This window comes from Carassius auratus, chromosome 26 (genome assembly GCF_003368295.1).
Source record: "Carassius auratus strain Wakin chromosome 26, ASM336829v1, whole genome shotgun sequence".
Taxonomy (NCBI): Eukaryota; Metazoa; Chordata; class Actinopteri; order Cypriniformes; family Cyprinidae; genus Carassius; species Carassius auratus.
Genome location: NC_039268.1, coordinates 23,141,618 through 23,156,277, shown reverse-complemented (window position 1 = coordinate 23,156,277; position 14,660 = coordinate 23,141,618). Strand labels below are relative to the sequence as shown.

Genomic DNA, 14,660 nt, shown 5'->3' with positions numbered 1-14,660 from the left:
TTTTTCTTTCTTTTAAAAAAAATAAAATAAAATCAATACTTTTATTCAGCAAGGATGTGTTAAATTGATAAAAAGTGATAGTAAAGAAAATATATTATTAGAATTTTTATTTTTTATTTTGAATAAATTTAGTTCTTTTTAACCTTTTATTGATCAAATATATTCGACAGCAGAACTGTTTCCAACACTCATAATAAATCAGAATATTAGAATGATTTCTAAATGATCATGTGATCAACTGGATATTACTAATGATGCTGAAAATTCAGCTTTGCATCACAGGAATAAATTATTTTTAAAAGTATATTCAAATAGAAAACTATTATTTTAAGTTGTAATAATATTTCACAATATTAATGTTTTTTTTCTTCTGTATTTTTGATCAAATAAATGCAGGCTTGATGAGCAGAAGAAACTTCTTTCAAAAATATTAAAAAGTACATATATTAAAAAGAATTAAAAAGAACAAATATATATATATATATATATATTGTTCAGCCACATGCATTTTAAGATTTCTGTAATTTTACGAATAAACTGACTGTCTCAATAACCCAATAACCAGGTTTATATATCATCCGATTTGTTTCTGTCTCATATATTTGATCTCATTGAATGTTACTTTCATCACAGCATTTATACAATATTTAACCATGCTTTTTCTAATGAATGCAATTTTTCTCAGAACGAACAGATTCATGCAGATTTCTTTTTTTTTTTTTCAGCATGCATGTATAAAACCAGTTTTAATCTTTCAAATGTTGTGTTCAGTTTATTATTAAGCTTTTACAGAAGAGTCCAGCATGCATCAGCATGACAGAAAGCCTCCTACAGATGGCAGCAGCCTGTCCTCTTACTGTTGGCCTGTTGTAGTTTTCTGCGTTCATCTCCTCGGACTCGTCTGTCGAGGATGTCTAATTTGGGAAGCTAAGGGCTGATTAATGACCACAGCACAGCCCTGAACTCTGCAATTAGAGACTACGGCTGGCTCAGGCCTGACTCTGATGGTGGGAAGCAAATGTCACTCGAGCTGTTCGAGGCAAACGTGGCCTAGCTTTAGAGCCACCGAGCTCGTTTTGCATTTTAAAGCTGGAAATTAAAATCCTGTCATCATTTATTCACCCGCAGGTCGTTCCAAACCAAACCACGGAGCACAAAAGAAGACGTGGGCGGTGACACACTAAAAGTATTTGGAGTGCCACTGAAGACTTGAAGTGAATTAATGATCCAGATGCTGTTGGGAGACAATAAAAACCGACACGGACGGAGCTTGTTTGTGGACCTAATCGGATTAGAGCGCTCGTTCATTCACGGCCGTTTGGCAGGTGTGGAAATTAATCTGAAATCGTGCCCACGCAAAATAATAAAACACAGACCTGTGCAAGTGATTAAACTCTTGAAGGCTTACAGCGGCATAATGCACATAAACAACGTTTCTAACAAGCTCAAGACAGCTTAGCAGAACAAACTCACAAATAAATGAGTGTTTGCCGTTTTAGAGCTCTGTAATTGCTGTTACACAACAAAAGAGGCTGCATTTATTTGAGTAAAGAAATCCTAAAATATTTTTACTATTTAAAATAGCTGTCTGCTATGTGAATATATGTTTATTTGTAATTTATTTCTGTGATCAAATCTGTATTTCCAGCATCATTCCTCCAGTCTTCAGTGTCACATGATCTTCAGAAATCAGAATAATATGCTGCTAATTTGCTGCTCGAGAAACAGTGTACATAAGCATGTAAACTTGGTTGAGAAGGATGGATATTTTCATTTAAGAAATATTGCAAAAATAAAACAACTTTACCCTGTTTTTGCAATAACCTGCTCCTATAAATCAGATGTTGTATGACACTGGGTCTTGTGTAAAAGCCCATCTATTTGCCCAAGCTTTTGGTTTGAGCTTGTTGTTGAATCTCTTGCTTTGTCTTGAGTTTTAAATGTTTTATGTCAATGTCCTTGGTTTTTGTTTTCTTGTGTTTCTGAATGTTGGAAAGCACTTTGGCCGACCTAAGTTGTTTTTAAATGTGGTATGCAAATAAACAAACAAACAAACAAACATCAAGGATTTATTATTTTGATCAAAAGTGACAGGGAAGAGATTTTTAATCTTACAAAATAAGATTTCAGTTTTAAATAAATCCTGTTCTTTTGAGCTTTCTATTCATTCTGTGAATCCTGAAGAAAATAAAAATGCACCAAAAATATCAATATATTTAATATACATTGAGAAAAAAAAATACTAATTGAATTTATTAAATGTATTTAAGCAGTTGCAATCAATTTATTTTAGTTACATTATTTTTTTTTTAAATTTTTTATTTTTTATGTAGCTAAAATAAATAGTTTGCAACCACTTACCTTAAAAACTGTTTTAAACATTGATAATAATCATAAATGTTTTTTTCCGGCAGCAATTATTTTGATTTCTGAAGATCATGTGACACTGGAGACTGGAGGAATGATGCTGAAAATACAGCGGAGCATCACAGAAATAAATTACACTTTAATAGATATTCACACAGAAAACAGCTACTTAAAATTGCAATAATATTTCACATTTTTACAGTATTTTTGATCAAATAAATACAGTCTAGTTGAGCAGGAGAGACTAATTTTTATCAAAAGTGTTTAACCTTCACTGACTGATTATGATGCAGAACAGCCTCACCTTGTATTAACTGTAATTAAACACACAGAAAGGACATGCCGGGGGCGAGCAGCACTAATTGACTGTGATTTGACAGAGGAATCCAGGCGGTGTGAGAGTCTCTGTGGACGTACGGCGGGTTGAGCACAACAGTGGCACTAAATGCATGCCACAATGCATGCTGGGATGCGTTTGTGTGACACAGACACACGCTGAGAAGCCCTCGGGCGTAAATACTGCTGCTGCTTCCCACCTGAGACTGCAGAGAAGGAGGTTTGTGTCAGCCATCCTCTTCTAAAGTCTTTCTAAAGTCCCACACGCACCTGTGAGAATCCAGCTGTAGCTTTACCCTGTTTACCGCGGTACTCTTGCCTGAAGACATGCTGCTCCTGTGTGAACGTTCACAGAATCTGAGGACTGAGTCAGTACAGTACAGTATTAAACAGCACTATATGCTTCACGGCTGGGAATCACAAGGAATTGAGAGCTTCTGGTTACAAATAATGATGTAATAATGATGACTTTTGAAGTAGAACATGCATCGAGCAATAATGACTTGCATTTCAAAGAACCAGTCCATTGATTATATTGTAAAAATTTACTAATTTGTTAAAATAACTGTCTTTGAAGAGACAATTGTTGCTAAATCAGTCATTTTTATTTTATTTGTTGAATTTTTTTGCCATTTTATTAATATATATATATATATATATATATATATATATATATATATATATATATATATATATATATATATAGCTTTAATCAATTATATATAAATATGTTATTCATTTTAAATATCTTTACATTACAGACAGATAACTGAATTATAATTTCACACACACACACACACACACACACACACACACACACACACACACATATATATAATTTTTATTATTATTATATATTATTGTATATTATTTGTTTTATAAACAGACAGTTATTGTAATATAAAAATATACATTATATAAAAAATATTAACATTAGTTTGTAAAATTTTAGTAATTGTGTTTTGGCCAAATGTATTTATTTTTTAAATATTTATACATTGCTCTAATTAAATTTTATATCATTTTTTATTTTTTATTTTTTTATTACAGACGGATGTTTTTTTTTTTTTTTTTTTTTTAGTTTGTTGCCAAAGCTCTAAACTGTATAAAAAAATAAATACAATTTTTAATTTTGTTAATTCAAGTTCAATTAAGCTCTAATACAATTTATGAAATAAAAAAAAGGCAAGAAACATATTTAGGAACAAATTAAATGTGACAATTTGAAGTAGAAAGACTAAAATAAAAATTACACATACCTTAATCATTTTTGATTTATTTAAAAAACTTCAAAGCATCATTCTTACAGTGTAGATTATTAATGTTAACAAGTAAACCTGTAAAGTGTGACTGAAAAACCTCAATCTTTTTGTATGAATGATTAAATAAATAACACTGATCTGAAAAATCAACTGGCTTTAATATCGCTGCTCAAAAACACAGAGGACATGCATGAGTGAATCAATGCAATTAAACTCGTTTCGGATAAATGCATAAATATAAAATGCAAATGAGGCCAGCGACCCTTTACCACTGATCCTGACAGTAAAGGGTTAATATTCCTCACATATAAAACCGAAGCATATAAAGTCATAATGCTTAAATGCACTTTATGGCTGGTAATACTGCTTCTGTTTAGTCGTCGCTTTGAGCAAGTGAGAAATAAAGCATGCTTATCATACCAAGAGCCATCAGAATCAAGTGTGTGCACAGGATCCAATCGATAATTGATGGCTTGTTATATTTCTAGTCATGTCTCGTCTCGTCGGGTTAATTAAACGAGCCGTATGTTCTCAGCGTGACAGTATTCGGCCCTTCAGGTGCTCAGGTGAGTCTCACACAGAGCTAAAAATACAGAACGGAGGAGACACATCAGTGCAGAGACACTAACTTTACAACTTACTAAGAGCACTAGAGCACATCTCACTAGCAAACACGATTTCAGATCGAACTCCTTAACGTGTTACTTGCTTGGCATCTACATATAAAGCCTGATGACCTGCAAATGCGAACAAAACACTCCAACAAAGACCCACAGTCTCAGCATGTTCTTGTGCATGCTCCCTTGTATCTCTGTGTAAATAGCACGCTCTGACACTGTCTCTAAAGACTCGTGTGATGCTGTTTGTCTTTCCATCAGTCTGATTCCTCGAGACGTCAAACACGTGAGACCGTGCGTCGGTTTATTATCAGTTCATCCGATCCAGATCCCAGCAGATATTGTGAAGACGCCTTTAGTGAAAGGTCTCCTGTTATCTCTGAGCTCCGTCTGTGTGTCATCTCTGTCCTATTTCACTGACAGCACAGCAGCGTCTCACTAAATCTGCTCTGAAAGCCTTTGAAATGCTTCCTTCGCAGCTGATTCTGAAGACGTGGACGGATTCAGGCGTAGGGACAGCTAGAATGAATATGAATAGTAAATGAAGAGGAGCTCAGAGAATAACACGCTCGGACTGATGCTCGTGAGATGAGACATGAGCCAGAATGCAATTTAAAGTGCAATGCAATCCGTTGCCACAAGAGGCGCTGCATTGATTATTATAGCATTCACCGATTATTAGTTGAAAATAAAAATCTAAACTTGCATTTGGGAGAAAATGTTCTATTTAAAAGTGTGATTTGTAAAATGTTTCCTAAAAAAAAAAAAAATTATATATATATATATATTAGTTTTTGTTTATATTAAAATTTAGAATATTATAGTAATTAATAATTTCAAACCAAAAAAGTATATATATATATATATATATATATATATATATATATATATATATATATATATATATATATATATATATATTTTTTTTTTTTTTTTTTTTTTTTTTTTTTTTTTGTAAATTAGTAATTTTATCACATTGTAATTTTTATTACAAGTAACACGTTGAATTTGTGCCTCTCGACTCGGTGACTGATTCAGTTTGTTCCTTCCTCCTGTAATGATGTTTACAGTAATTAGATGCTGTTCTGCCATTTCTAATCAAACTGAGAAATAATTACAGGCCTTTACATCAGTTCCTGTAATCGAAGTCTTTTGTTTCAGGACATTACTGGAGTAAACAAGAGTCCAGCGGAGCGCAGCGAGAGGAATTACTGTTCAGTTATAGATTCACTCCTGTTTCATTATGCTTTACTTTTATCTCAGACGTCTCTTCTGAAATTCTCTCAGAGGAAGAGAAAATAGATATAAAACAAATGTGGAGCAGTTAGTATCAGGGTTATTACCGTCATCTACAATTAAAACTAGATTTTCCATTATGAACTGAAATCAGATAAAATAGAAATTAAATAAAAAAAATATTAACAAAAAAAAGAATTTAGATTATTATTAAATATATTTTCTTTGATGAGTTTTATTTAGATATGATATAAAAATGACAAAAACTTAAAATAAGATAAATAATTTAAACTACAGAGACATGCTAAAAAAAACTATTAATAAATAGATAAATTATAGGCATGCTTAAAAAAACAAAACAAAAAAAAACAATGAAATTACAAAAAAAAACCTTTTAAATGGATATATAATTAAAGACACATTAATATATATATATATATATATATATATATATATATATATATATATATATATAAAACACACACAACATAAAAAAACTAAATTTAAATCATTAAAACAAATAGACATGATTAAAAATAATAAAACATTAACACAAATAATTTAGAAAATGTAAAACTATATAGACATACATTAAAAATGACTAATAAAAAAAATCACGAAAACTAAAAAAAATAGAAAATTAAAAACTATATAGACAGATATTTATTTTCAGATAGAAAAAATAAATTTATTTAAATTATTATTAAAGATGCTTTTTAGATGAGTTTTATTTAGATTTAATATAAAAATGTCAAAAACTTAAATTAAGATAAATAATAAAAAATACATAAATATAAAAAGGGGCAAAACAATAAATAAATATACATCAAAGGCATGCTCAAAAATAATTAAAACAATACAATGAAATTACAAAAACCTTTAAATTCAGAAAAAATATTTTTAACTTGGATACATAATTAAACTAATTAAAATATATTAAAAACACAACAAAATTACAAAAACTAAAATTAGATAATTAAAAATTATAGACATGCTTAAAAAAATATTAGCACCATAAAATCACACACACAAAAAAATAATAATAAAAACTATATAGACATACTAAAACAATATTAAAAAGGAAAACAAAATCACAAAAAAGAAAACTATATACACAATTTGTTTCAATTACAAAAGAAAAGAAAAGAAAGAAAAAAAAAACATTTAAAATTAATTTATATATAGTATAATAAAAATGAATATATATGATAGCATTGCTGCATTCTGTGATCTTTTATATCTGAGCAGTTTGAGACTCTGTTGAGTCTAACACAGAGAGTTTGTGTTTGATTTCTCAAGCCTTCATAGACCCAATCTAAGCTTGCTTTCACATTTATTAGATGCACAAGTCTCCACACACACTCACAGTTCAGAGCTCAAGAGCTTTCTCTGAATCTTTTTGTTAGTATTGATCTGAATGAAATGGATGTGAACGCTGCCCTTCTGCTTCAGTGTAAGTGACCATTCCTTCCTGAAATCAATAGTCGGCCGGTGTCTACAACCCTAAACATCCACTGATGCTGGACATTACACGGGTGGGATTGAGCAGAGAGTCAAATCCAAGTGACCAAACTGTCTCGAAACACGTCTTCGCTCATTACCTTCAACATCTCAATGATCTCATTGACGAGTCTCGAATTGTCCTTCTTCTCCAATGCATGCTCCTCAATGCGTGACCCAACGACGCATCAATGAAGTCGACTGAAGATCTCATCAGAACTGGTCTTTAAAGCAGGTTTTGCTCGGCTAGTGCTTGGATGTTCAGATCTTTCAATAAGAAATGTTTGAGTTCACAGTGAGATCTTTTGACGGCACAATTTAGTATCCGAGCAAATCCAAACCAAATGTTAGACTGCGTGGAGATCTGAAACTCTGAAAGAGACACTTATGAGATTACTGGGGTCTTTTACTTACAGGAGAAACATCTCAAAACCTGTTTTTCTCACTGCTGTCTAGGAGAAACAATTAAAAATATTTAATAAAAGTTTGTATAAATATTACATTTTTATATTTTCTGTTTTCCTATTCATTCTTTAGTTATATTATTTGTTTTTGTAAATAAATAAGCAATAATAGTCTAACTAGATTTTTTTTTTTTTTTTTTTTTTTTTAAGTAAGGGTTACGGTATAACCTTAGCTTGAGTTTATTTTACTGTTTAATCTTAAACTTAAGCAAAAAAAAAAAAAAAAAAAAAAAAAATGTTTGCAAATTAGCTGAAATAAAATTTTAAAGTTTTAAAAGTTTATCTTTGATTAATTTTCAGTTAAAAAAGTGATTTGGTTTTGATTTTTGGTTATTTATTTATTTTTAACGGTTCAGCACAATGGAAATGTTACTGTAACTGTATTGTGTCATCCTTAACAAGAAGGTTGTAACAGTGAATTGATACATTTTGTGTTAAATAAACTCAGTTAACATTTTAAGTCAGCTTTATTCAAGTTAAAATGACTTCAATGAAACCTCAGTTTTTTACGATGAAGTAGGTTTTTTACAATTTAGTTTTAATAACCCTGCTAGCTGTCCGAGTTTTGTTTAAGTGATTACGTTCTTCACCTTTGAGAAGTTACGATAAAGTCAGATCAGCAACAGAGATTAGTAATAAAGTTTGTTTTTTCATAAAATGCATTTAGTTTGTTCACTGCCAGCTAAAATAAACAGACAATTACTATTTAGAGCACATTCCTACTATCCCCAGTGTGTTAACAGTACTGATGACATTTACTGCACAATAAATCAGTCATTTCTAAGATTGATGCGGAGTGTGTTTGCGTCCAGCTCTGGTTATAATCACCTGTGACAGAAGCAGCAGATCTGACCCATTTGTGACAGAGGTGTGTATTTAACACAGGGAAGACGCCTAAATTGGGTTTAGATTGCTTGAGAAGCCTTAAGCATTTGGGGGGGGGGGGGGGTTGCCATGGAAACAAGAAAGTTGAAGGCAAAGGCGCTGCTAATGAGTCTTTGAGAAAACGATGGGCATACATTCACAAACGCTCCGGCTCTTACATAACAGACAGAGGATTTCAACAACACGTCTAGGTCACATTTCACCCTTAAAATTATGTTCAGCGTAAAATGTTGAATTATATTTTGACTGACAACACTAGAAAGCAGAGTGAAGTATTTCATTTATGGCCGAAGTTTTTTACAGAAGCCTGTTCTGCTGATTAAAGCTCTCGCATTTGCCAATATTTAAATTAAAAAAAAAAAAAAAAAACATGTAAATGAAAAACAAAATGCAATTATGAATTAACATAAAATATTTAATAATTCATTGCTAAATAAAATAGCAGGAATGTTTATGAACAGCTTTTTATTTTTGTGGAAATAAAATTGAAACAGTAAACCATTTAGAAAATTTAAGGGGAAAAATAAAACAATAATTAATTAAAATTGATAAAATAAAAACTATTTAAATTACAAAAGCACATAACAATTTTTTTTATAAATAAAAACTAACTTAATTAAATTGTAAATTCGAAAAATGCTAATAAAACTATATTATTATATATTATATATAAATAAAAATTGTGTTATTTCAGTATTTAAAAAATATATATATAAAGCATGGTCTCACTTGTAAATATATATACACATGCATACACATACACACACACACACACACGCACACACACACACACACTAGTTCTGAATTATACATCAATTGTTACTAAATAAAACAACAATTACATAAATTTTTCTGTAATAAATAATCATACAATAAATAATTTTAAAAGCAAAACCTATTAAAAATAAAAGTACCACTAAATCTAAAATGAAAACTGAAAATATAAATTAATTATATATTATATTTTAATTATTATAATAATAAAGACTACAATAGTATACAAATAATATCACACAACTAAATAAATAAACCCAATCACCAAAGATTTGTGCTCTAAATGTGGTAATGCAATGAGAATTATGATGTGAATCAAACACTATTGTATTAATACCACAGCGTTTCAGAGAGCATCGCTAATAACAACAACCTCAAAACACATTCATGTTCAGTGCAGCCGTTAGCAACATCAATAATGAAGACACAATTATGATCCTGACTCACGGATGCATTAGTGCTGTTATTCCAGCAAACAGGAAGTTCCCAGTGGCACCAGCTGACAATCACCATTAAATGAAAGGCCACATTAAACGAATGGAGTGTAACGCACCTCCACAAACTAGTAAACAGCACTGGCCAAGTTTGAAACGCTGATGCTTCACTTGGCACCGTGTGCTGCTCGCTTCAGTCTGCTTTGGGCTCTTCACAAAGGGCTCTTATTGAAAGTGTGGGCACCCAGCCAGCGGCCCGACAGAACGCCACGTTTAACAAGGGATGTAAATAATAATAATGCACCATCCTACGACAGATGAGAACACATGTGGAATATCAATGCGTTTCTAAAGGATCTTGGCACTTTTTGCATTGGGATTGGACCTCTAAACAGCACACGGCTCCGGGAATAGAGTGGGATTTAGAGGAAACGCCTCATGCACACCGTGACACGCTGAACTCATGTTTCTAATGTATTTACTCGCCTTGCAGTCCTAGCCCACAGGGAACGTTCTCAGAATGTTCTACCAGTAACGTTACTAGAACATTAGTTTATCCCTCAATAGTTTACAATTTTTTTTTTTTTTTTTTTTTTTTTACCGAAAATGTTACTTATACAAAATTCATGGCACTTTTTGTGAGATATATATATTTTTTTTAAATAAAATAAAAATGTTGCCATTGAATATGTGACCCTGGGGCACAAAAACCATTCATAAGTGTATTTTTTTTTAAATTGAGATTTACATCATCTGAAAGCTGAATAAATAAAAATAAAACAAACTGTAGAAGAAGACAGTTTACACTTATTCAATTATTCACACTATAGCGCCCCTTGTGGCAACACTGAGAATTAATGAATTGCATTGAAGACATATTTTTGTTGGTCAAAAAAACTAAAACAAGTTGCATTTTAGCACTTCCTGTTCCATTGTCCTGAAGTCAATGAGTTTTTGAATGCCTAAAATGTATGCTAATGGTTTGCTATTGTTCATATTATTTGAATGATTTCCTAAAGTGCAAAACATTCAGTTGTTAATTTTTTTATCGTTTGCAAACGTTAAAGGAATGTTCCATTTTATTATTTTGGAAACATTATCGGAATGTTCCATTCTAAAGTTTTCCAAACATTCTGAAACAAGTAGCCTAGCATTAAATAATAATAATAATAATAATAATAATAATAATAATAATAATAATAATAATAATAAATTAGAGAAACATCCAATTAAAATATTTCTGAAAAAATTAAAGACCATATAACCTGAATTAATGTTCTATTTGCATCACTGGAACAATATTTGCCAGAACATCAGTTAAAGTTCTGAGGATGTTCTATGTCAGCCAGGATGATGAAAGAAGCATGCAAGAACATAAATGTTTGACATTTGTTAGTCACAGAGCTTAATTTCTGCAATAATCCAAAAGCCAATGGAAAATCCTATTGGGTTTATGGGTCGGACTACAAAAACACACAATCACTGCAGCGCTCAACTGCATTCTAATCTAAACCTTCAGTAAGCGAGTCAGATCATTAACCACAACACCACACCATATAACACAGTATGTGCGGACAGAAATCAGCACCTGCTTATCCATTTAGCAGCCGTTTTGCATTGACTAGCATGTCATATAAAGCTAATGAACAGAGCTCCAGTGAGGCGTGATACGAGACACTCATAAATTCAAAAGTATTTGATGATGTTTAAAACACAGCGAGCTAATAAAGATCTCATAAATATATCAGCCCCAAAGCTATTATTCCAGTTAGATTCATTTCCGTTATCAAATAAAGCTGCGTTTTGCTGATGTGAACATTATCATGATGCTAATCAACCCTACATGTCCGGCTATAAACAAAATGCAATTTTTATTACATTTGCTGTAAGCAATATATATACATATATGTTTTTTTTTTTACAAAATAAGCTTACAAAAAATGGCCAGGCTCTTACTGACACGATCTGAAACGTTATTAAACAAAGTTCATCCAGTCTTTCCGAATGCTAGGATCAGAAACAAGGCAATGCAAAGATTGTGTTTTTTCACTGCTAAAGATGCAAAGTAGGTGTTGATCTTCTTCTGAGGAGGCGGGGTTTCGTCACACTATGACATCATAATCAGCACTAGAGAACGTTACTTTCAAAAGTGATGCATTACAATATTGTGTTACTCCCTACAAACTAACAACGCATTACAATAGTTACTTTTTATGGAATGTAATGTGCTACATTTGTGTTACTTTTGAAATCTGGTCTGGGCTTATTTGTTTTCAATATAAAAAAAGTACTATTTATAGCAAATGTAAAAGTTCTTTCAAATCAGAAGTGATGTTTTTGTATAAAAAAAGTAATGTTTTAGTTTTCTATATGCTTGAAAAAAGTAATCTGATTACATACATTACTCTCAAAACTGGTTATAATGTGACACATTCAAAAATGCTTGGCTTCAATATAAGATGCTTTTAGACTAACAAGAAAGAATTGAGTTGTGAAACAAACAGGATGCTTTTATATAGTACAATGAGCTTTTATATGTCAACAGATCCAGGGAGATTTCGAGCCCAGCTTCTGTATATGAGACACTTTTACGGACCTTCTGCTGGTTAATTTACTGCGGGAGGTTTGTTAGCGGCACTGTTTCTGCACTTCATTAAACCGCACTGTATGCTCCATCCGCATTTCAGGATTCGCTCCATATTACAGCAAATGAAAACTTGTCACGAGCGGCGAGACGGATATCACAGGAACTGAGAGATGTGAGGCTCGCCGGAAAAACTGTAGGAATGGAAAACGCTGCGTGAGAAGCGATGCGTCTATTAAACAGGTTCCTGCATCCCTGAACATAATAAAATGCTTTATTAAAACCACACGGAGAAGAAGGGGAAGTGATGAATGCATTTGTCTGTTTTCTAAGGTGAGTAATGTAACTTTATTGCTGATATGCCTCTAGTACATTCTTGAATATTGAATATAAAAAGTATGTGAATATAAAAAGTGTCTCTCTGAATGAGAGTCAAATTCAAATATCTTCACTGAACCCTCGTGTTCTTTGCAATCCATTGCACGAAGCAACAACAACAACAAAAAACCTAGCAACCATCCAAAAAACCATAGTAACCACCCAAAACAGCCTAGCAACCATCCAAAACACCATAGCAACCATATAATAAACCTTAGAAACCATCCAAAATACCTTAGTAACCACCCAAAACACCCCAGCTACCAAAAAAACACACCCTAGCAACCATATAAAACACCTTAGCAACCATCCAAAATACCCTAGTAAGCATAAAAAAACCCTTAGGAACCATCCAAAATACCCTAGTAACCACCCAAAACAGCGTAGCAACCACCCAAAGCACCCTAGCAAACATCCAAAATACCTTATTAACCACCAAAAACACCCCAGCTACCAACAAAAACACCCTAGCAACCATATAAAACACTTCAGCACCATCCAAAATACCCTAGTAACCATATAAAGCACCTTAGCAACCATCCAAAATACACTAGTAACCATCCAAAATAGCGTAGCAACCATCCAAAGCACCCTAGCAACCATCCAAAATACCTTAGTAACCACCCAAAAGACCCCAGCTACAAACAAAAAACGCCTTTGCAACCAGCCAAAACACCCTAGCAACAATATAAAACACCTTAGCAACCATCCAAAACACCCTAGCAACCATCTGAGCCCATAAACCACCCAGGATAGCTTTTGAAGATATTTCAAATTTCAAATTTAAAAAAAAAAAAAAACCTTTGTAAAATTATGACTTTTTAACTACTTGTGACAAATAAATGTCATTTATGAATACAATTATTAATTTCTTTAAAAAAAAAAGAAAAAACTACTAACACGAACTATATATAATAATATAATATAAAGATGCCTCAATTGTTTGATGCAATGAATTAATTATTAAATACATTTTTTTTAATATTAATTTCAAATGGAATTACTACTACACACCCTAGCAACCCCCAAACAGCCTAACAACTAATTGGAAAACCATAGCAACCCCAAAAATACCTTAACGACCTCCAAAACCGTCTAACAACTACTAAACACACCAGAGAAACCACCAAAAACACCATAACTACTTAGAAAATCCTACCAACAATCTACTGCTGTCCTAGCAACTACCCCAAACATCCTGGCAACCACAGAGCAACGCCCTAGCAACCAACCAGAAAACCCTAGCAACTACTCAAATGTACTACTTTCTTATGACTTCAAAAGGCTTTAAATAGTCACAAACACGACTGTACTGATACTTTCACACATGCACCTCCTCTTGACTCTTCCTTCTGAGCTCCTCGTGTGTTTCTTCACCTTCTGTCTGTATGAAGTTCACCGTATCAGTAACGAGCCCGTGATGTCAGCGACAGACGTTAATGAAGAACAGAGGATGCAGACGAGGGAAACGAGACCTGTGGAGCTGTAACGAGATGAAACACCTGATAACGAGAGCAACTCGACTGTGTAGTTGTGAGGGATTCCGAGTTATTCCTCCGTTAGTCGCACCTCTAACGAGCGAGGCCGATCCAAACAGGTCAAACTAAGAAACAAGCTCTCCGTTTCCGTTAGACCTTGTTTTCTGATAACCTTTCGAAGGTGACGATGACTTAACGACTCTCCTCTTATTAACACAAGACTGATCGTCTGCAGCTACCTTCATCATGTTTGATGTTCATTTAAATGTATACAGTTCTGACATTTCTACTCGATTTTGTAATTAAACTCAAGTGACTTGCAAATTTCACTAGTTTTTTTCATGC

General features: G+C 32.5%; 1 protein-coding gene across 1 annotated transcript in view; it reads right to left on the bottom strand.

The window, feature by feature from the left end:
- Positions 1–14,660, bottom strand: part of ncam2 (neural cell adhesion molecule 2) — a 166,357-nt gene that overhangs the window by 48,386 nt on the left and 103,311 nt on the right. The gene's annotated exons all lie outside the window — the stretch shown is intronic.